Source organism: Phocoena sinus, chromosome 20 (assembly GCF_008692025.1).
Source record: "Phocoena sinus isolate mPhoSin1 chromosome 20, mPhoSin1.pri, whole genome shotgun sequence".
In the NCBI taxonomy this organism is placed as follows: Eukaryota; Metazoa; Chordata; class Mammalia; order Artiodactyla; family Phocoenidae; genus Phocoena; species Phocoena sinus.
This window is the reverse complement of record NC_045782.1, coordinates 36,058,154-36,082,664: the sequence shown is the minus strand read 5'-3', so window position 1 is coordinate 36,082,664 and position 24,511 is coordinate 36,058,154. Positions and strand designations below refer to the sequence as shown.

Sequence of the window (24,511 nt, the reverse complement as noted above, 5' to 3'; positions counted from 1 at the left end):
AATAAAACATAGGGAAAAGGCTCCTTGACATTGGACTTGGCAGTAATTTTTTTTGGCTATGACACAGAAAGCACAAGCAACAGAAGCAAAAATCAGTAAGTGGGACTACATTAAAGACCTCTTCTCCTTTATACAATGCCAACTCCTTTTGCTAGTCATGCTGGGTCTAGAGAGAAAAAGGGAGCCCATATGTCAGTATTTCCCATGAGCCCTTTTGATCCTTTGGACCTAAACAAATGCTGTGTTTTTATCATTCATCTTTTTCTCCATCAGAAATGATAACAGCAAAAAGAGTCACGTACCAGAATGTTCACTGCAGCTCTACTTACAATAGCCAGGACATGGAAGCAACCTAAGTGCCCATCAACAGATGAATGGATAAAGAAGATGTGACACATATATACAATGGAATATTACTCACCCATAAAAAGAAACAAAACTGAGTTATTTGTAGTGAGGTGGATGGACCTAGAGTCTGTCATACAGAGTGAAGTAAGTCAGAAAGAGAAAAACAAATACCATATCCTAACACATATATATGCAATCTAAAAAAAAAAAAAGGTCATGAAGAACCTAGGGGCAGGATGGGAATAAAGACTCAGACCTACTAGAGAATGGACTTGAGGACATGGGGAGGGGGAAGGGTAAGCGGGGACAAAGTGAGAGAGTGGCATGTACATATAGACTACCAAATGTAAAATAGATAGCTAGTGGGAAGCAGCTGCATAGCACAGGGAGATCAGCTCGGGCTCGGTGCTTTGTGACCGACCACTTAGAGGGGTGGAATAGGGAGGGTGGGAGGGAGGGAGATGCAAGAGGGAAGAGATATGGGGATATATGTATATGTATAGCTGATTAACTTTGTTGTAAAGCAGAAACTAACACACCATTGTAAAGCAATTATACTCCAATAAAGATGTTTAAAAAGAAATGATAAAAGCCATGAAGAGCAAATTTATAGTGAGAATAGGAGACAGAAATTCTGAATGTTGTTCCTTACTCTGTCCATTTTCTCAGACATCTACTTTGGGAGTCAAATATAAATTAATATTCTTGCTTTGCCACAGCTGAGTAATATGGTCTTGGGAAAATTACTTAACCTTTCTGAGTCTTAGTTTCCTCATCTGTAAAATAGGGTTCTCAACAAATGGTTGCAATTTTAATTTTTGGTAATTAGTAGTTACTTAGCTTGGGTAAAAGTCTTCGAAAAGGTTGGGAATGGGAAGGCTACCTCAAATGCTTGGTGGAAGGAGACAATATATAAATGAGGAATTAATTAAGAAAAAGACAAAAGAGACATCACTCACATTACCTTATAGAGAGGATTGGCTACATGATGCTAAATTTTAGGTATTTTTGAGTGGGGGACTATTGTTAGACCATAGTAGGGAAGTTGTTTCAATTATATAGGGAGGCATATAAGAAATGTGAAGTCTGGAGTACATCACAAGACTTATTTTCATAACCTTCAATGAAAGGTATTATGCAAGTATAAATTAAACTCCTTCACTTTTATAATTATACCTAAACCACATATTCCCAGAAGATGTCATTATGTAATTCTTCAGACTTAACTTCGTTTCTTTTATAAAGCAATGTGCCATATAAAGCCCTCTGTAAAAGAAATCATTACTAATCACATATTTACTACATAAAGAAAAAATGCTCCTCTAAATATTCATATTTATATTGCCACATTAGCTACTCTGAAATTGTTATTGGACAAAGCTAATCATCTATTCAAGGCAGGTAAAATATTTATAAATATGATTCAAATTTCCTACATTCAGAGACTTCATAAAATCTTTATCCAATAAACTTTCTTCTAAAAATCCAGAAACATATTAATAGCCATTAAATTGCTGTGCACATTGTAGGTCACTTGCCTCCAATTCTGGCTCAAAATGCAGATTATGCAAACTAGTTTTATGCCCAAATTCTCTCCATGTCCTGCTAAATTTTTATAAGAAAGTTCTCTGCAATATTGTCATTGCAATGGCATTAATATGACTTTTCAAATGGCACATGTAGGATCTCTAAATATCTGAACTAGAAAAGCAAAGATAAAGTCTATGAATTTGGCCCAGAGGCAAACAGCTAACTAGGAATTACCAAGTGGATCAAAGCTACATAAGCATTTAATAGGCACACAGTATTTACAACCAACATGTACAATATCCCCATAACAAACACGTACACTTGACATCTTCCTCAAGAGCAAGGATTCTTTTTGGCTTGAAATCACCTTAATAATTCCCCCTCCCCTTATAATTCCTCTTCATATAGCTCCTTTTAACTAGCTAGATAATTTTAATTACTTCAGAAAGTCACTTGGTAAATTGTACCAGTGCCACAACTAGAACAGTCTCTTACCACCTGGTTCCACATTTCCATTACCTGTAGTCAGCAACATCCCCCAAACCTACAAATTTCACAATAACAGAAAATGAAAAATATATCCAATAAGCAACTTAGAGTTTAAGAGAATGGCAGGGTAGTTACATTTATTGAGAAGAAACAAAAGTAAGACTATTATATAATATTTCGTTCCAAGATTCTAACTAAAAGAGTGTACACAAGATATTAAACTTGAAGGTGTGAAGGGAAGTGATACATGATTACTAGTAACATGGGATAATGGTATAATTCAAAGTACAGACACAGTTACTACTAGCCACAGAAATTTTTGGTAGAGAAGAAAAAAGGGAGCAGTTTCTGAAAAACAAAAATACCAATATATAGCACACTTTTATAGAAACTCCTCAGTACTCATTTTATATATTTTTAAACTATGAATTACTAAAGCATGTTTAAATTGATTAGTCTATTTGTTATCAGTTAGTTAAATGCTCCTCAGATTATGGGATCATTAACCTATCAATCAAATAACAGCCAGCTGCACATAAGGTCTCAGGCAAGAGACCAGCTTGCTTATCAACATATATACACAGACTCAAGTGGAAAAGAAAGTTTATTTTAAAATGCATATTCTGAATTGTCCACAATAAATATTTGACACAGTTAACCAAAATGTTTTAGCACACCCTTACACCTTAAATAGCAGCATGATAAAAACAGGTAAGAGAACAATTCAAATTAGACAAAACTCAAAGCTATGCTGTAAATTTATATTAAAAAAAGTAAAAACATAGACTTATGCAAGAGGAACTGGTATATCTTTAATTTAATTACTATGTATTTAATTACTGTGCATTTAGTAACAGTGGTATTTAATTTGACAAATACTCAATTCTCTTACAGATTATTTGCAAGTCTGTCTGATTTCTATGAATTCCTGAGAGAGTTTAAGCCCGGTGGTAACATTTAATGGAGACATGTTCTGATTAATTATCTCTGAGTGATCTGCCCAACATAGGGTGAGTTATGAAAGTCATCAATGATTTCCCCTTATTTTTATTATTATTTTTTTTGCGGTACGCGGGCCTCTCACTGTTGTGGCCTCTCCCGTTGCAGAGCACAGGCTCCGGACGTGCAGGCTCAGCAGCCATGGCTCACGGGCCCAGCCGCTCCGAGGCATGTGGGATCTTCCCGGACCGGGGCACGAACCCGTGTCCCCTGCATCGGCAGGTGGACTCTCAACCACTGCGCCACCAGGGAAGCCCTCCCCTTATTTTAAAATACTCTATGTAAAAAGTTATATTTTATAGATTTATCAAGCTATATAGATCTCTTATCAAAAACAATGAAGCACTCGCTAAGATTGCATCAAAATTGTGGCTGACTTCCAGATTGAAAATAAATTTAAACATGTTAGTACTTGAGGGAGATTGCTAAGGTGTCTTAGCCAACTTGTTATCATAACTGTGTCTACCTAAAGGCAAGCAACAGGAATGCTGGGAAATAGCACAAAACAATGATTTTAAGAAAATACAAAAATGATACATACATATAAAATAAAAGTATATAAACTTGTGCAGTGTATAGTGATATAGCTACTTGTAATATAACGTGAATAGTGTGGCTTCAGGCAATTGATTAGAGAAGTGAAGCTGAACGCCGCTATACAAACCAAATGGCAAATGTGACACCTGATAATGTAAAACAGAGGCATCCCCAGGGCGCCATGTAAAATTATTATAAAGTGGTGAAATAACAGTTTATAGTTAATTTTATTAAAATTAACAATACTTTCCATCAGCATGAAACAATCTGTATTCAAAATTAAAACAGTAGGAATGTTTATCCATTTAAGCATTCTGATAGGCTAAATATTGTTGACTGTTAAAAGAAATGAAGTTTCCAAGCCTCTTTATTTTTATTATACATTCATAAATACTCATCCTTATGAGCAGCACCACATTCAAAGGGCTGAAATTAAAAACATGTTTCCTGATGAAATTTGGTATATCTGGCATGTTGCTATAGAAATGTCCCAGCCTACTGTTTTTTTAAAAAAGAAGTTTGATGTCTTAGAAATTTAAAAAAAAGGATAAATTGGTCAAATTTTGCATGGCACTTTTCAAGCAGTACAATGAAATAGAAATCGGTAAAATTAGTAATTTCATGGTGTTATCTAAATCTTGATGCTTGCTGATTCTTACTACTTTCTATTATTTGCAGAACTGATCAGCATACACTTACCAGCTATGAGGTTTTGTGTTAAGTAAATATATCAGTTTTTAGGCTCCTTTAGCTTTCAAAAAACTGAGTTTTTTCTTGATTATAAAAGGAATACAAGGTCACTGTAGAAAAAAATTAAATATAGAAACATGCAAATAAGAGTAAATATTACCCCTAATGTTATATTGTAAACTGTAGCCATTATTAATACTTGAAACACATCCTTTCAGTATTTTTTTCTATGCAGTGATAAGCACATGTACTTTTTTTAACTTTTATTTTTATTTTTAGCACATGTGCTTTTTGATTTTTAGTATTTAACCAAAAAAAAACCTGAATGAAGACTATACCTTATTACAAAGTGAATTTTACCTTTTCTCCTAAACTAAAGGAATATTTCACAGCATATACTGTTTAATCTAAAGAGTAGCTGCAGTTATATGATAAACTACTTCTGGTGAAGAACTGAACATTAGTTTTAAATATAGGAATTAATTAGTCAATAGCACCATGGAGTGGGGTGGGGGATATATTCTATGGATTAAGATGAATTTTGTCACTAGGGAACAGAAGGGTTAATTTATGAGATTCTGAAATTTCAAGGAACATCCTATGTCTTAGACACTTGGAAAATCCGTTTTATATATTTGGAAATCTAAATCCACTAAATCTACAATGATAAAGATCCCTATATGAAGCTAGGGATCTTTATCATATCTTTTTATGTCCTTTATATTTAGAAACCAGAAAACCTGGATTATATAAAGTAAAGCAAGGGAGAAATTTAGGAATTATTTATAATTAAAGATGATATGCTTTTTAATGCTACTATCAAAGGAAGGAAACCAAACCATAAAAATTTATGTATTTATAACATTGTTAAACTAAATTTAAGCCAAAAACTCTAAGCTGACCCTGAATTCATTCCAACTATTTAACTCTGGCCACTGAGCTGAGGCTATAACAGCAGGTATGTTATCAGACAAGCCACTAGAAATTTCATAAGATCGATGAAATTAGAAGATAAACAAGAATTTTCCCAGCCTCTTTTATTATTATTAGATGGTCTCTTTTATGTTTTTAAAGGGAAGAAGGAAAATCTTACACTCTTATACTCTCTGAGCACAGTCTCCCTTCCCTATTTCATTTCTCTCATATCTTATATAATATCATACCATTTATTGCTCCCCTCCCCCCGGAGGAATGTAAACTCTGTGAGAGTGTGGTTTTTACACTGATGAATCCCTAACACCTAGAACAGTACTAGCACATAGTAAGTGCCCAATTAGTATCTGTTGAAAAAATTAATGAGTTTTCTCCAATTGGATACTTAGAATTAGCAGAAGTCAATTTAAATCTTCAAAACAAAGACCTTTTTTTTTTAAACAAGAAATTAAAGATACTTCTTCTCTGAACTTGGATTTCTCTTACTTTGGAAACACATTTTAATAACTTTTGACCTCCTTCATAGGGTTATTTTGATACCAGCAATTACTAGAGCCTACTTCACAAAAAAATGGATTTGTGAATTCATTTTAAAATATTTCTGAAAATACCATTTATTTTGCCACTGTTGCTGGGGATAAAAGTGACTCCCTCTGTCCTCTTTCTTGTAAAATATGTAGTACTAGCTGCACAAATCCAGGTAGCTGCCTTATCTATTCTGCCTCTTCTATTCTGCTAAGGAAATTCTATATCCTATATTCCTACTGAACAAGAGGACCACTCTGAAAAATTTGTATACTGGCAATCAAGCCATTTTGCAAACAGCAACGCAGATTCCAATGATAAGATGAGTGAGCAAGATGCAGGCTCACCTTAAAGATCACCTGCCACACTTGTGTTTGAGGTGCTCAATGGCTGTTTACACCAAGTGCCATCTGGCTCTATAGATTTAATAACAATTATTCCATCGAGGTGTGTAGCTCCCTAAATCATATTAATATACAATGATTCCACTAGTCTTATAGGAGTTGATGTCTTTGTGTGCTCCCATTTAACCTGGGTAATGTGCTAAAACAAGTCTGCCTCATCATTAAGAATTGATTTTTTATTTATGGGAATGTCACTGGCAATCCCATGATATCCCTTTGTAATTCAGTGGAACAGGACTGCATACTAGTGTTAATCTATTTTTATGGCATATCTTTAAAAATTTGCAACATCTTGCTACATTTGGATATTTATATAGAGATTTGTGCTCCCTCAGAAAGCTGTTGTTAGCTTTTGAGATCCATTTCACACGGCAATAGGGCAAGTGTCTAATATACATCATTAGCTATCTTATATCAGATAAGGGTTTATTTCCTTAAATTATTTAACCTTGGTAGAACCTACTAAAATCACATAAATTACAAATACACTAATGAAAATCATTAGCTGGACTATTCAAAAACAAAACCAATAGGAATAAAATTAAAACATTCTAAAATCAGCCCCTTGGTGCATTTACCATGATCACCCATTTCTTAATGTTGTTATTGGTCACTTATTTAGACACTGACATCAATAACTTCTCTGATGTGCTAATATTTGTAAAAAATGTCACTTTGTTTTTTCTGGCTAATTCAAAATCTGATTTTAAAAGTCATAGTTATAATTATTTATAAATGTGCCTTAATGACTTCTGCTAATTAAAAAATATTAAAATAAAAACAATAAGCAGTAATAAAGAAAAGATAAATATTTTTTAAATACTGGGAAAAAACCCTGCAAAAATTACACTTTAAATCTAGTTTTCTCGAGAGTACTTACAGGATCATTAAATAATTACCTCATGGGGAATTTCTGTCAGAACACTTTTCATATTTAGGTGCGTATTACAGACTTAGAATCTGTTTAGAAAGCAACAGTGAGCTTCTTTTAAAAATCACAGAATTTGGGGTGTGGGGAGATTATGGTATGTTATACATGAGGTTCTTGCCCATTTTATACTGTTGTTTTAAAAGCAGAATTGCTTTTATGCCACTGAGAGTTTATCATATACAATTAGTGATACAACTCATTAGGAAGGTGAACAAATTTCAAAACATTCAAGAAATGAGGCAATACTTCTTCAAATCTAAAGGACTTTGCAGAAGGGTGTCACTGAAAACTATAAACTATTTTAAGATTCTTGGCCTAGAAAAGTCTCTTGTACATTTCATGGATTATCTAGACAGTTAAAAAAAAAAAGAACACTGAGGTAAAATTCATTATTGTAGCTTGAAAAGATATGTCCTAAAACTTAATTAAGGGCTCAAACTTAAGAAAGACATTCATAAAAATCCACGTTTGAGTTAGAACTCTGAAATCAATATGGCTTCCAATGAAATCCACTAATACCTGTAGTCCTTAAACTGCAGTTTTTACAAATATGTTTCCTGAGATCTGTGCAAATTATCTTTATATATTGTACATGTCATAAATGACAAAGAAGCTACTATGTGCTTTTGTATTCAATACATAAATACATTTAATGCTCAGATATTTTCACTAAATAGAGGTCCACAAAGAAGCTGGGGACATTTTTCTGTGCTTTTTAGAACTAAGTGTGGTGAGCAATTATCAGGAATAATATACATGTCAGTTTTTGAGTACAGTATTGCTTCTAAACATTATTAAAAAACCACTTCACAAAGATGATAAAAGGTGGATTAATCACCTAAATGCCTATAAATTGAGATGTAAGGTCAGAGATATCCCCTTCACTCACCCTGTTGTCTCACACGGGGCTGGCTGGTCAAAATTCATATCCTGGCGTGCACAAGGCATACACTGTGGTTCAGAGTTAATACTGGGGACTTGGTTCACAGGGCTCACAAGCTGCTTTTAAAACATAATAATGGTGGTGTATATGATACTATTCCAATGCTTTATTTTTGTTAAAATAATTCTTTATTTTAGGAATGAGCCAAGTAAAGAGGGAACATGGAGTCAGTCTGAAATCTACTTGAGAGCTCACCTCAATCAGTGAACGGTGAACGCTCTGACAATGACATTCACAGTAGCATCACTGCTGGGTATTGCTATAATTTGCTCTCTATGATCGTCCCTTTAAACAAAAAGCTCTGCACTCAGCATGCAAAGAAGTTAAAAGTGGGGAAAGGAGGGGGAGCCACACATATAAAGAGGAGAGAGAGGAAAAAACTGCAGATCAATCATTTATAATTAACAAAAATCCTATTGGTGCTTTAAATAGAGATCAATGTGTTCCAGGCTGCCTGGATTGTGGGGATGTATTCACCTTCTCCTAACTCTCCAAGCAAGCTGTCACACCTACAGAATCACCATTTGTTTTCTTAACAAAGCTTCAGGGGGCGCCAGGCTCTCATTGAAATTTCATTAATCTAATGGAGTAAAGTCCTATAGAAAAAAATCAAATTCTCGTTGGACGAGATGCTACCTGGGAAAGATAACCTCTGTTTGAACTCTCAGACTCCAATCTCTCTGCTATTAGTCTGAGGAAACAGACAGCAACAACGTTGATTACAGCCACTGGCCTCAACAATTTTTTTTTCTAACTAGCAATTTCGAGTGCAATGCCACAGTGTCAGCTAAAGAAACACAACTGCAGGTTTTCTGCAGAGCGAAATGGTTCTGAAATGTCACTGAATAGCTCACAAAGGACGCCAATCTACGACAACAGAGACATAAGCATATAGGAGAAAGGGCCCACATATCCTCCTTTCAAAGGTATGTTGTTTACATGCATGTAATTTGTGAAACCCACAGCTATTCAGTTCAGGGATTTCACAGAAGTCTAAATTAAAATCTGTTTGGAAAGCAGTAGCGAGATTCTTCTAAGAGTCACAGAAGGTTGGGTGTTGGGAGATTATGATATGGTGTATACATAAATAGATACACACATAGTGGATGAGAGTCTTCAAGTTTCCAAGACATCAATTATAATTGTTACTTGGTGATCATATTTCAGCAACACCTCCAAGTAATTTGATTTACAAGTGTGCAGATGTGGCCCAAATGTGCATGTGTAACAATATTTGAGAGGAGAAGATGGAATGTTGATTCCTCAAAATTCCTTCCAGGAATGTCCCCATGGCTCATCTGACACTCGCATGGTAAGAGTATAGGATGGTAGTCATGTACGTCGTAAAAGGGCTAATATGACTAAAGCTGCATGTATCCCAAACTAAAATAGTACTTCATGCTGCTTATTTTTTCCCTACTTAAAGTCTATTTTTAAAAAGTTAAAATGACTAATAGACCAGCGGCTTTAGGTACCCTGTAGAGAGTCCAAAGAGAAAATGAAACAACCTGTAGAAAACCCTCCACTAGGCTCCTATGTGAACAGTATGCTTTTAAAGAAGCAACTGGACAAAAGGAAGTAGACTTCAGTCAGGCAAGATTACAGTCAAGTTCAGCACTGCTTTCTGATTCCATCAACTCCTAAATATGGAAGTGATTGTGCAAACCTTACTTGTGTTAAAGGAGAAAACTAATCTTACTTTAAAGTAAAAAAAGAAATGAATAATGTATGAAAACTACAACTTATATTTACTTTAAAAAAAACAAGGATCTAAAAATTGTAGAATGTAATAAAGAGAAAAAAGCAATACTTTGAAAAAACAGATGACATCCTAGGTAAGCGACTGAGATAACAGAAAAAATTCTGAGTCCATCTTTAAGATAACATTCTTATTTTACAAAAAATTTATTGTTTTTCACCTAGGTCACATAAAGCTTACTGCAGGTCAGGAAATATCTTGTTTCTAAAGTATCTCACAGGAGTGAATCACTACCTATTACGTATTTTTTCCATTTCTCTGTTTATAGGTAAATATTTTTCTACCTGGGATAGATTTAATATTTTTTCTTCTGGTTTAAATTTATTCATAAAGGCTTAGTTTGTGTTCATACATAATTCCTTTAATTTCCTGTGTGAGATCCACCTGTAGAATTATACTTCCTGCTCTCTATCTATATCCTGTTTAAAGATGCCACTGAAAGTATATCAATTTTTTAATGCTATGCAATAGAAAAATGGGTAAATAACACATTGATGTGTCTATGTGTGTGTACTGTTTAGGTAAGCATATACAATACATGCAAATCTGTGCACACAAAAAGTTAGCTTACCTAAATTAAGATTATTCACATTCATCCTGGGAACAAAATAATATACCTTTTCTAGGCATTCATCCCTACTATAGAGACGGAGAAAGAAAGATTGTGAGAGGGAGACACACACATTCAGATGAGCCTTCAGGGAATTGTATGAACTTTTGAACCAGAGGCGGAGAGCCAGAGCCCAGCCTGTTCCCACTTTAATAAACATTTTTTTTCTTCAATTAATTAAGGTTTGGAAAGAAAAAAAACCACAGAAGAGAAGTAATTTAGCATGCAATGCATACTTTACAGATGGATCCTACCTTCGGATGCTTATTAAATCTATGCATGATTGCGCTAGAGAAAATTAATTGCATTGTTTCTCACTATTCAAAAGGGGGCTGCAAACAGCTGAAAAATAAAAAGGAAAATGAAGCAAGGTTGTTGTTGTTTAAAAAAAAAAAGCAGCAACAGTATAAAAGGAATACTTTCAAAGTCCTAAAACAAGTAACACCTGCAATTGACCTAAGCACAAAAAAATTCCTTAAAATTTTTTTGCTGTTTCAAAATACTGTGTATGTTGCCAGAATACATATATCTAGTTTAAGTTTACAAATATACTGGTCTCACTAAAATTTCCTACTCAGTGGCGTTTGAACTATTCAATTAAGTGGTGAGTTTCTGTTCAAATCCTGCTGTGAAGAAAGATTTACATGAGCAGCTGGGAGTACACACTAGAACACATTCACTGTATCTTGCTTAGTGGGTATTTTCTCCATTCCAGTCTTTGGAAAAAGTGATAAATTCCTAATTTAGGGGGTGGGGAGAAAAATATAAAATATTATTATAAAATATTAAGAATATAGGTAATCATTTGCAATTTTATTCAACTTTAATGTAAAAAAAAACCCATGAGCTTCAGAAACTCAAGTCATTTTTGCCTTTCTGAAGTACTGCTAGTGGAAGTTGAACTATAACCTCTCTCTTAGACTGTCCTGAAAATGACCTTCATCAAACTTGAAAGGACTACTCTCTGTCTTAGGAGTTAGAAGAGCCATTAATTTTCCTAACTCATTCATTTCCAGATTAAAAAAAATTCCTGTGTTACTTCATTGCAGATGCTCCTTTTGATGTGACCCACTTTGTTGCTGACTTGACTAAAAACATTTCACTTAGAACTTCTAAACTTATTTGATTGCATGACCCAAATAGATGGTAGTTTTATTTTATTCTTCCCACTCCAAGTCTATAAATCAGTCTCTCTAATCCCTCGTTAATGTGTATAATTATTTTAAAGTATTCACCATGACACAAATTTGGCTAAGAGTAACAAACTAAGGATGTATCATAAATAAATGCATCTGTCCTATGTATAACAGAGTTTGTAAGATATGGGAAAAACACAGATATATTAACATTGGGATTAGTTTATACAGTGCCTTTCACCAGAAGATCTAAAACAGCAATACAAATGACCTCATAAATAATTATAGCTTTTAAATTCCTAGTTAGGAATGGGACAAAACAAGATCACATGGTGAGAAAGGTAGAGCAAAACTTCTAAGACAAGTATTCAGTTTTTGTTCCCTTACTTTACTTCTTAAAATCAGATACCCTGTTAGATCATCAACCAATTAAAAGTAGGGTCTCATCAACGTTCAAAAACATCTGGTTCAGTCCGGGTACTACTCAAAAAAGGAAAACCTATGCTGCTGTGAGAAACTCCAGTCAAAGCCGAGCCAATGCCTTGTGTTGCTAGAATTTTTCTTGATGTGACATAACAATGTGTAGTACCTATTTTATTGATTATTAAAGAGAACAAACAGGAATATATCGGCTTGGACCTATAGAACTTTACCATGACAAGAGACAGTTTAACTAATGTATTGAAACAGGGCCAGATTCAGAAATTTTGTCAGTCTTACTTAAGCTAAACTACACTGATGGATATGAAATGCCTGAACACTACAGGTGGGAAAAAGCCCAAGAAGGGAGATTTCTTAGTTCAAGGCCACTGAAAGATCTCTCCTGTTTGCTGTACTCCAACCTTAAGCAGCAGCCCCACAGGCTGACTGCAGCCTCTACACCTGCTCATTTGACCTGTCTCTTTATTCCAGATTCTCTCAACTGCTTCAACATTTACCTTTTAAATTTCCCCTGGAATTGACACAGTCCTTTCCACCACAAATATGGAGCTTGCAAATGAAAGTGTACTGTATGTCATCCTTAGCTATTGGTCATCTACAGTTCTGGGACTTCCTCTGTTAAAGACCCCATCACATCAGTGTACTTTATCGTCTTTCTGCAAAAATTCCAGAATGAACACCAAGAAGCAACTAGTCAGCAGCTGCTGGCAGAGCAGTTTTGGTAGCACGAGTGACTCAGGGTCTCCTTGGACCAGTTCTCACTGAGTATGTGGAAGAGTTTATCAAAATCAAGATACCAAAAGCACAAAATAATTCTGGGAAAGTAGATAATTAAATTCACTTTCAAGAATTGAAGAGTTTTGAATATGTTTCAGATTTTGAGATACCCACTGTAAAAAATAAGAATAATTAAAAGAAAAATTTTAAACACCTAATTGACTTAGTCTTTATTTTATATTTCTTAAAGACCTTACAGTGAATACACTATTCTCTTGGAGCAAACAGCTCACCAATGACTGGGGAATTAGATTCAGGACATTATACTTTTTTTTTTTTTTTTTTTTTTTTTTTTTTTTTTTGCAGTATGTGGGCCTCTCACTGTTGTGGCCTCTCCCGTTGCGGAGCACCGGCTCGGACGCGCAGGCTCAGTGGCCATGGCTCACGGGCACAGCCGCTCCGCGGCATGTGGGATCCTCCCGGACCGGGTCAAGAACCCGTGTCCCCTGCATCGGCAGGCGGACTCCCAACCACTGCGCCACCAGGGAAGCCCAGGACATTATACTTTGATTTGGCAAATCTCTGTATTCATTTATTATATGGGATCCTGTTTTCCGGAAAGAGTTAAACTCCCTCTATAAGGTAAAGAGCTTAATCATTCTGGGATGAGATATTTTTTTCTATTTTCCAATGCAATTACTCTTTGTCTTAAATCTAATTGAATTCACTTTCCATGTTACTGGGGGAAGGGAGGTAGGTAGGAGAGATGCTGCATATATTAGAAGACAAATAGTGTAACTTGTAGACTTTTTGATATAAAGGATTTTTCAAAGACAAAATATTGTGATCTGATAAAAATGTTTTAATATTCAGTGTTGTTGGGACAGGGGGAGATTTGGCCCATTAGGAACTGGATTTCGTATATGGAGAACAGTAGGGACTTTGCATAAGGAGCATTCATATTTATAATTTATAAAGTACCTTGGGATTCTCTGTATGGAAAGCACCATATAAATATGAGCATTTTCATTTCATGTGGGCTATCACAGATTGTTGACTTCTCAGCATAAACATATTTCAGTAGTCAACAGGATATACACTCTTATGTGGATATGGTTTTTCTGCCATTTTCTCTTCCCTGAGCTGTAACATACGTAGTGGAACCTGTCCTTGTTGGCTGCCTCTTTTCCCTTTTCTAAAGTTCCTGACTCTCATTTGTCTTGGTCGTGTCAGTATATAGCATTTGCCTTTGTACTCATAAGCTATACTACTGAAGGAAGTGAACATTTATCTTGGATCTATCTGGGATAGTGTTTTCCACCTTCAGCATTTCTGGTGTCTAAGGGAGGAAAACCTCCAGATATCATGGAAGTGGGGAGAGAGAAGGAGGCAGTCACTCTGTGGCACATTAAGAAACACTGAGAACAAGAGACTGCTATTATCTCAAGGTTCTTTGGAGGTTCTTTAGGATATGACAAATACGTGTATGTATAATCACATTTTTTAGGGTTTAATACGACAAACTCTTATTGAATGTCTACCACGTGCTGAAACCTGTGAGAGATACAGAAATAATGAAGACACCACTCCTGCCCTGTGGGAGCTTACAACCTGTTAGAGAAGCCAGCACACGTTAAGTAATATAATGCAAGGCAAACGGTGGTAACAGCTATAATAAAGGTACTGATCAAGTAAAACATAAGACAAGGAGAGGATGAGGCTAACTTGGAGCAATTAGGAAGCCATGTAGAGAAGACGAGCAGAGCCTTGTAGGATCGGTGGACTGTAGGTGGCTGGAGAGGATGTGAAAGGCATTCTAGGTGGAAGGCACAGGGCTGGGTTTGGGGACATGGGTTCGAGCCCTGGTCCAGGAAGATCCCACATGCTGCGGAGCAACTAAGCCCGTGCACCACAACTACTGAGCCTGCATGCCACAACTACTGAAGCCCGCGTGCCTAGAGCCCGTGCTCTGCAACAAGAGAAGCCACCGCAATGAGAAGCCCGCACACCACAACGAAGAGTAGCCCCCGCTCGCCACAACTAGAGAAAGCCTGCAAAGACCCAACACAGCCAAAAAAAAAAAAAAAAAAGACTCAATGACTTGCCAAACTTATCAAGTGGCTTCCTGTTTGATCCAAATATAAACCACGTTGTAAGATCTTGCATTATGCAATATGGTATATTTCTCGAGAATTTTCCCAGAAAGCTCTACAAGTGGCTGAGACACAATATATACGAAAATATAATCAGAAATTGAGCCAGTCACTGTTAATATATTGATATGATACCTTCAATAAATACACTTCTTTTCTGCAGAGGGTACAAAAACAAATATTCGAATCCAAACGTGTAAGGATTATCAGTGGGAATATACTTCTATATTTTCCTTGGGTGTCTTACATGGAATTTCACTAACAGCAAGTTCTCCCATCTCTCACAAACTCCTCCATTTCACTGAAAACCTTAAGGGATAGTGAGAAACAGCTCAAGTGTCACACAACTTCTTTGACACATGTATATACTGAGGTTACCGGCCACTCCTCTGTCCTACATTGCTGTCCAGCTAATTGTAAGCAACATGAAATGCCTAAGAAAGCCAGCAAAATTGGCTTGTTACAGTTGTTTACTTGAAGCATTCCTTTTGAATGGGCCTACCCACCAAAAATGTAAAGAATCCATGGGTTCTGCACAACATTTTAATGCTTCAGTCAAAATCCATTCTCTTTGTCACTGTTTGGTTCAACAGTTCAGGTCAACAAACACTCTGGGAGCACTTACCCTGAGACAGGCATTGTGCTAGTCCTTCAAGGAGCCAGAGTCCAGTGCGGGATAGAGATTTGTAAACGCAGAATTCCAGTATAATGATGGCTGTGATTTGAACAAGTCAAATCACAGGGATTTTTTTGTTTGTACTGGGCAATTCTGTATTTTAAGATAAAATCCAAAGTTTATCTTAAAATATAGATTTGCCCAAATTTAAAACCTAAAATTTAAGTTTTAAAGGATCATTTAGATGTTAATAAAATAAATGAGAGCAAACTAAAAGAAAAAAGAAAAACACTGACTAGCCTACTCACTGAACAGATTCTTCTCAAAATAAAGTTCCTTAAAGGCAGTAAACATTTTTACACAACAGTAGTAGGGGCAAGGAAACATGAAAGACTCACTTCAACTAGCAACTGTAAATTTGTCTTTCAGTTACGCTAAGACGTTACCAGGTGGGGGGCCATCCAGTACCACTGTCCTGTGACACTGTTTGTAGGGAAGGGGATCTCCTTGTTACAATACTGTTTTCTCTTTTTAAGGCACTCTTTCCCTAGATATTTTCCTAGATAACGTCAAATTTTATCTCAACCCCTTCAGATAACCTGTAAATAGTCTTTACATTAATGCCTATGCAATCTGTAAAATAATACTCTGGAGTCTTAGAAATATAAATAGATGAGAATTTTACTCTCAAAGAGCACTTTATTCATCTAGTCTCACTAGAGCTCTATGACCAAAGCTGTTGAGTGAGTACTCCAAGACCATACTGAACACCCATATAAGTGAGGCAGACTTTTAGGACAGACTACTTTCCTTCATGTACCTCCAATTTTGTGGCTATAGAACCACCTTATTTAGCAAAGGTCTATATGTGCTCAAAGTTTTGTGACAAAATGTCTGTAAAAGACAGAAGCTTGGCAGCTCATGCAGCTCAATATCAAAAAAACAAACAACCCAATCCAAAAATGGGCAGAAGACCTAAACAGACATTCTCCAAAGAAGATAAACAGATTGCCAACAAACACATGAAAGGATGCTCAACATCACTAATCATTAGAGAAATGGAAGTCAAAACTACAATGAGGTATCACCTCATACCAGTCAGAATGGCCATCATCAAAAAATCTACAAACAATAAATGCTAGAGAGGGTGTGGAGAAAATGGAACCCTCTTGCACTGTTGGTGGGAATGTAAACTGATACAGCCACTATGGAGAACAGTATGGAGGTTCCTCAAAAAACTAAAAATAGAACTACTATACGACCCAGCAATCCCACTACTGGGCATATACCCTGAGAAAACCATAATTCAGAAAGAGTCATGTACCACAATGTTCATTGCAGCTCTATTTACAATAGCCAGGACATGGAAACAACCTAAGTGTCCATCGACAGATGAATGGATAAAGAAGATGTGGCACATATATACAACGGAATATTAGCCATGAAAAGAAACGAAATTGAGTTATTTGTAGCGAGGTGGATGGACCTAGAATCTGTCATACAGAGTGAAGTAAGTCAGAAAGAGAAAAACAAATACCATATACTAACACATATATATGGGCCCTAAAAAAAAAAAAGGTTCTGACAAACCTAGGGGCAGGACAGGAATAAAGACACAGACATAGAGAATGGACTTGAGGACCTGGGGAGAGGGAAGGGTAATCTGGGACGAAGTGAGAGTGGCATGGACATATATACACTACCAAACGTAAAATAGATAGCTAGTGGGAAGCAGGTACATAGCACAGGGAGATCAGCTTGGTGCTTTGTGTCCACCTTGAGGGGCGGGATAGGGAGGGTGGGAGGGAAATGCAAGAGGGAGGAGATATGGGGATGTATGTATATGTATAGCTGATTCACTTTGTTATACAGCAGAAACTAACATACCATTGTAAAACAATTATACTCCAATAAAGATGTTAAAAAAAAAGAAATGTTAGAAGATAAACATGAAAGAAATCTGCTATAAAATAGAACAAGGAGAGGATTAAAAAAATAGAAAAAGACACAAGCTTGGGAAAAACCTTGGAAAATTTGACTCCAATGACCATTTCTAAGAATGAAGTACAATTATCTGAATTTATCATACCTAGGACATGTACAGGGTTATTGGATAATAAGGTGATATTTTCTTGCTACCCATGAAATAAACTGTCAGTGTTTGGGAAGCCGTATGGCATATAGCTCAGTAGACTACCCAGGAGTTTGAATGCTAAAGTTGTAACTGAGGATGTAGAAACATCATTATATATGAGATTTTATATTTTGTTTTTATCACGTTACTTCAACAAACACTAAGGAAACAGAAGTAAACTCTAGAATGGCTATGAGTTTTAAAGTTAAAAGAAAAAATTAAATTCACAGTCAGGTTATTTGATTTTAAAGGAAGAGATGATTTGCTATATCTATCATAATACCAAAGTATCATACAACTAAAGAAGTTATGAGTTAAGCATATGGATCCCTACAAAGTACTCATTTTAGGTAATAATGACATTTATAAATATTTTGATATATGCATCTTTTGGAAAATCAAACTCTTAAATATGGATAAGGAAAAGAGGTCTCTACCCTGTCCAGTTCCTGGTTCTATCTATTAAATAGAGAGAGAAAGATATTTTGGAAAGGATTCCTTTGAACACTACAATAGTAGCTAGGAGAATAAAAAACAATCCACATGAGTAAAGAAAAAATGCCTGGGAAAAGGATGGGAGGTTCTTACCTTCAGCTGCAGAAAGTGATGCAGAAGTTATAGGAGGTAGTGTAGAATTGTGTAGAAGACAGAGACAAGTTCATTGTTATTTCTAAAAAGAAGGGCTTCCCTGGTGGCGCAGTGGTTGAGAGTCTGCCTGCCAATGCAGGGAACACGGGTTCAAGCCCTGGTCTGGGAAGATCCCATGTGTCACGGAGCAGCTGGGCCCGTGAGCCACAAATACTGAGCTCTGCGCGTCTGGAGCCTGTGCTCCGCAGCAAGAGAGGCCACGACAGTGAGAGGCCCGCGCACCGCGATGAAGAGTGGCCCCCGCTTGCCACAACTAGAGAAAGCCCTCGCACAGAAACGAAGACCCAACACAGCCAAAAATAAATAAATGAATAAATAAATTTATAAAAATAAAATAAAATAAAATAAAAAGTAGAGCAAGTGGGCTTCCACTACATCATAAGGGACTCAGGCTAGATACTAGGACTACAGTCCTGATAGGAACAGCAATGAATGTAAAATGGCTTGGTAAAGGAGATAATGAAATCTGTTTCTCAAAATATCAATTAAACAAAGGTAATTCTTCATCCTTCTGAGATAGTTTAGGTACAGTCTTTTCCAAAGAAAAGGGATAGGTAGGCTTGTTTTCCAAGGCAGCTTTCAATTCTTTAATTACATAGTATTGAATCCAAAATGGTCACCCTACTTTTGGAGTTAGAAAGTGTTTTGAACAGTCGTAATTTTAGAGGTCATCTAGCTCAACTCTTTATTCTATACATTGAGGGGCAGCATAGTGCAGAGTAGAGGTTGGCAAAGTATGATCCAGGGGCCAAATCCCACCAAGCCTGTTTTTGCAGGGCCTGCTAGCTTAGAAATATTTAAAGCATTTCTAAATGACTGGGGGGAAATCAAAACAATAGTATTTCATGACATATGAAAGTTATATGGAATTCAAGTTTCAGTAACTATAGAAAAAGTTTTAGTGGAATATAGCCACACTCGTTTATTTGTGTATTATTATAGGTGCTTTTGTACTACACAGGCACAGTTGTCACTCTAGAGACTGTATGGTCTGAAAATCCTAAGATACTTACTAACTGGCCCTTTACAGAAAAAGTTTTCAGACTCCTGGTGCAGTGGATGAAGCACATAAGGTCTAAAGCTAGACTACTTGGGTGTGATCCTGGAAAAGACGGTGTGCCTCAGTTTCCTGATCTGTAAACTGGGGACAATAATGGTAGTTACCGAGGGTTTCCCTGGTGGCGGAGTGGTTGAGAATCTGCCTGCCAATGCAGGGGACACGGGTTCGAGCCCTGGTCTGGGAAGATCCCACATGCCACGGAGCAACTGGGCCCGTGAGCCACAACTACTGAGCCTGCGTGTCTGGAGCCTGTGCTCCGCAACAAAAGAGGCCACGATAGTGAGAGGCCCGCGCGCCGTGATGAAGAGTGGCCCCCGCTTGCCCCAACTAGAGAAAGCCCTCGCACAAAAACGAAGACCCAACACAGCCAAAGATAAATTAATTAATTAATTAATTTTAAAAAAAAGAATGCAACACAATTCTTAAAAAAAAAAAAAAATAATAATAATGATAGTTACCTGATAGAGTTGTGAGAATGAAGTGAAAGTGCTTAGACATTAGTGCCTGGTATAAAGTAAGAATTCAGTAAATATTAGATATGTTTATTATTACATACAAAGAAACTCTGGCCCACAGAGATAAAGTGACTTCACAAGTTCACAGAATTTGCTAGAGGCAGACTGGAAGTATTTTCTGATTCTCCTTGCCTACACTATGTTGTCTTTTTTAATTTTCTATATTGCCGGACCAAGAAAAACATTTTTGTGATTTTTTTTTTAAAACTACCTCAAAGCCACTCTAAATGAGAACTTCGGTTTCATCAGAGTGGTGTCGTATCAATCCAGTTACCTAAAGTGACCCAAAGGCAACTTGTGGAACATTTGATTTTCAGTTTTCTACCTCAAACATCTAGAAATTAAGATTTTTCTTTATGCTTTCTAAAAAAGGACAATAGAAGTCCCTTACAATTTAAAATTAACAAGTCTGTTGCTGCGAAAACTTCAGAAACACATAACCGAGGCATCCATAGGGACCCCAGGATTTGAAGGACAGCATATTAGTCCATGAGCATTCAAGGATATTTGTTATTTCTGGTATAACGTAGCCCCTTTTCTCTTGTCACTTTTCTTCCTTATCAACCGTTGTACATAACCAACACCATTCCAGGTTTTCTTTATTCTGTGATATCTCTGAAACCTAGTAGAATGTTTGTTTACTAGCCCTGGACAACCACCTTTTTGGGGGCTTTGTTCATAAGCGGCCTTTCTTCATTAAATCCACTCCCAAATGGTCACTCCATTATGCCATGCTTCCTTGTCAGTTGGTATAGAATTCTAAACAATTATACATTTGTCACTGCTGTCTAACTGTTCTCCAGTTTTTCTCTTTCTAAGTAGTACATCCTATCTTGCAACAAAACTGGAATTCTTTAAGACCAGGCCACATTTTTTTTTCATATGCCCCCACAGTACTTAGTTGAAGTTATTTACATAGTAGGCATTTAACAAATGCTTCTTGCCATAATAAATGAATAGCCATAAATACATCCTATGAACAGAATTTTAGCTTTAATGATGAATAAATAACACCTTTAAACTACCACTAAGATTGTGAAAATGATAATTTGTTAGCACATGGATTTAAAGATAAATAATCAAAATTAAAACAAATCAGAAGTATAAAAGTACCTTAATTAAAGTGGAGACTACAACCCACAATAGAGAAATTAACTCTAGATCCTTAATGTTTACTCCTTTCAGATACATTAGCTCCATGACACGGGAAAATGTTATATCTGATGTGGATACTGTGGGCATTGGTAAAACTTAACGTAAGTATTTTTTTTAATCCTGAGATCCTACACAACAATAATTTTCATCTGCATGTATAACATACCTATAGCAACATTACTTAATATATGAGTATGTGAAGTATATTTTATTATAATAGTAGACAAGCAAACTGAATGTGTCCCAGGAAGGGGTCTTTTCCATTAACTTTATAAAGGCTTTCATTTCAAACTTTCATTAACATCTGACAAGCAAGCTGAAAAAGCTTTGCTTAGAGCTTGGGTTAGGGGCAAAATGCATTTTGGCAAAACTATTCCAAGATTACACTGACTGACTGTGCGAGAATATACTAATTTGTTTTGTTTTGTTTTGTTTGGAGTGTGGAGAAAAGAGAGAGAAAGGGAGAGAAGAGTCATGGACCCTACTTTATGGTTGCCATGGAGGCAAGGTCAGCCTTCCACACTTGGATCTACCAGCAGAGTTCAGACAGGTCAACGTGTGACCGGCTCAGGCCCTGGGGTTAAAAGTTCAAGCAGCGATGGAAAAACCAATATGTCCACACAGAGTATGCTGTACAATTTATTTCAATTTACATCAAGCCATGCATATAAAATTTAGATAAATTCCATTCAAATCTGATGTTGCCTGACACACAATGTATGCAAACAGATGTCTGTGGGGCTTTTTCTGTGCTTTAGAAAACAACATTAAATTTAAAAATATGTCTCTGGGATTTCTTTATTGAATTACAAAATGAACATAATTTTAACTTAAATGTTTTCATTCTTTCTTCCAATTTTTTTGGTGGGAGTCTTAATAATTTCTCAGTTCTCAATCTACTCGATGTCATATTAAAGAGGATAATGTATATTTACAACTACTGCTTCAGTATTATTGTAGTTATAGATTCTATTTATATCCCTTACCACTTTCCACAAATATTTAGTGATTGATATTCCTGATTTATCTCTGGCTTCTACCCTCATCTCCTTTCCTTTCTACTCAGAACAGAGCAAGGGTCCTGGAGGCTGCTGGGTTGTCTTCCAGCCACAAGGTGGCTCCCCGCTCCCCTTCTCACAAGCCAACAGGGTGTACATCTTTGCTGAGTGCTGCAGGCCAACTAGGATTCAGAGGCTAATTATGACCTATAAATACATTATTTTAATTGTGAATTGAATGGATCACAACACAGACCCTGGTACAAGATGATACAATGAAAAATTGGTCTTTAGAAAGAGGAGAAAGAAAAGACTTTCGTGTCCTGCCTAATTCCTCTTCCCCCTCCTTTCAAGGGTATGACTGACTAAACTTACGGCAAAATAAGGAAAATAATAAAAGGCTGTAGAGGAACCTAATTTTGTTGCCAAAGAACAGACTCACAGACTAGACAGGGCCAATTTTTAAGGATGGTATATAACTTATTCTCACTCAAACTGGAAGCTGCATTTGGAGTAGGAAAGGGGTTTAGATTTTCTGGTCTGATAACTTCTCCACAAGGAAGTTTTCATGAGGACTTTGAAGCACTTTCTTAGATGTCCTGTACCATGTCATAGATGAAGAACAGTGATCTCTAATACTGCAGAGCTTTAAAAGTTGTAGAAATAGTACATATTTACTTCTTGCTGCTTTGGAAACAAGGTCCATATTTCATAAATGTGATTTTTACAGAATACGTCATAATTTTCTACAGATGAAATAGGCATAGAGAGACAAATCTTTTGTCCTGTTACATGGAAGATCTTTCCAAAAGTCTGAGTCCTAATTTCTCACATTTTCCATTTTCTGTTCTGCTATTTGAGCAAGTTTCATTTTCCTCATCTGTAAAATGGAGATAAAAATAGGGCCTATTCCTCATGGAATTTTGTCAGGATTAAATGAGTTAATATATGTAAAGCACTTACAAGAGTCTTTGGTACATACGAGTCATATAAATGTTTGCTATTATTATTTATCTGAGCTCAGTTCCTCCTTGTTTGCAAGTACTTTGTGACACAAACATTTGAGAAAAATGAACTTTCATGGATTTTGTAAAAACACGAAGAGTATAATTTTCTAGATACTTGAATGCTCTGATCAGGCATAACTTATGATGTCTGAGCTTTTTCCTCCTCAAGAACCTAAAAAAAATAAGCATTTCTTTCCATTTCATGATATTGCTTTCGGTATGACATTAAAAAAATAATGATTTTAATACTGATTTCCAACTCTCAAGCCTGCTTTAGATAATACTTTAGAAATTGCACCATTTTACTAATGCAAACAACCATAATTGGTGGTTCTAATAACTTGGCTACAATATTCATATTGTACGAGTTTTAATTTTCTTTTTTCCCTATATCAAAAAAAAAATCTTCAGTATCTTACTCACGCCAGAATATAACTTTGTTAACCCTCTTGTTAAACTTAGAACATATGAGTTCCCTGCTTCTTAGGTAAATAAACATTTTGAATTCCCTTGTAAGCACTGCCTTGACAACTCTCAAACAGATTTTCTAAGGGTACAAATGATATCCTTAACTTAAGGTGACCCACAATAATTCAACCATGAGCAAAAGTTTATGTGGACATAAAATCCTGCATTCACATAAATCCTTGTTTGTATAGGAAGGATCTGTACACATAGATGTAAATATATATGTATGTGTCGGTATGTATATATACATACAGGTCCACATGTATGCCATCCACATATATTCCAAATAGATGGAAATACATATTTAGAGACCAAACGAGATAAGCAAATCAATTTTCAGTAGCCAAGGGAAGGAGTATGACATTTTTAAATACCTGCTATACTGTCATGCAACCCTTTATTCTTTATTATCTCTGTCAGCTACTACTGGGTGCCTAGTAGACAAATGCTAGTCCTAGTCCTGGTCATTTATTTCTATTTGGAATTATTTCAAGCCTAACTCTTTAGAACTGCTTGAAAATGCTGTCCTGATATGTTGGCCTTGCACCCTTGAGTGAGGGCTGGAATAGGGCAGTGGAGAGAAATCCTTTTGCAGAGACAATTTGGCACTGTTTTTGAGGGAAGACTGCCTTGGTTTTGCCCACATTTGCACAAATATAACTTTAAAAGACGCCTTTTCCATTCAGAGCAATACGCATGTGCTACCATAAGCGGTGTCTTTTGTTGCCAGAAGCAGTTTTTGCTGCATGCATCAACTTTCACTAT

General features: G+C 36.1%; 1 protein-coding gene and 1 long non-coding RNA gene across 2 annotated transcripts in view; one reads left to right on the top strand and one right to left on the bottom strand.

Annotated features, from left to right (window-relative positions):
• SKAP1 (src kinase associated phosphoprotein 1) overlaps positions 1-24,511 on the bottom strand; it is a 275,845-nt gene that overhangs the window by 135,028 nt on the left and 116,306 nt on the right. The window lies entirely within an intron of this gene.
• Positions 8,938-22,210, top strand: LOC116745242. The gene is made up of 3 exons (XR_004347335.1): positions 8,938-9,255; positions 10,253-10,310; positions 21,713-22,210. It is a non-coding gene; the product is annotated as an uncharacterized LOC116745242 (long non-coding RNA).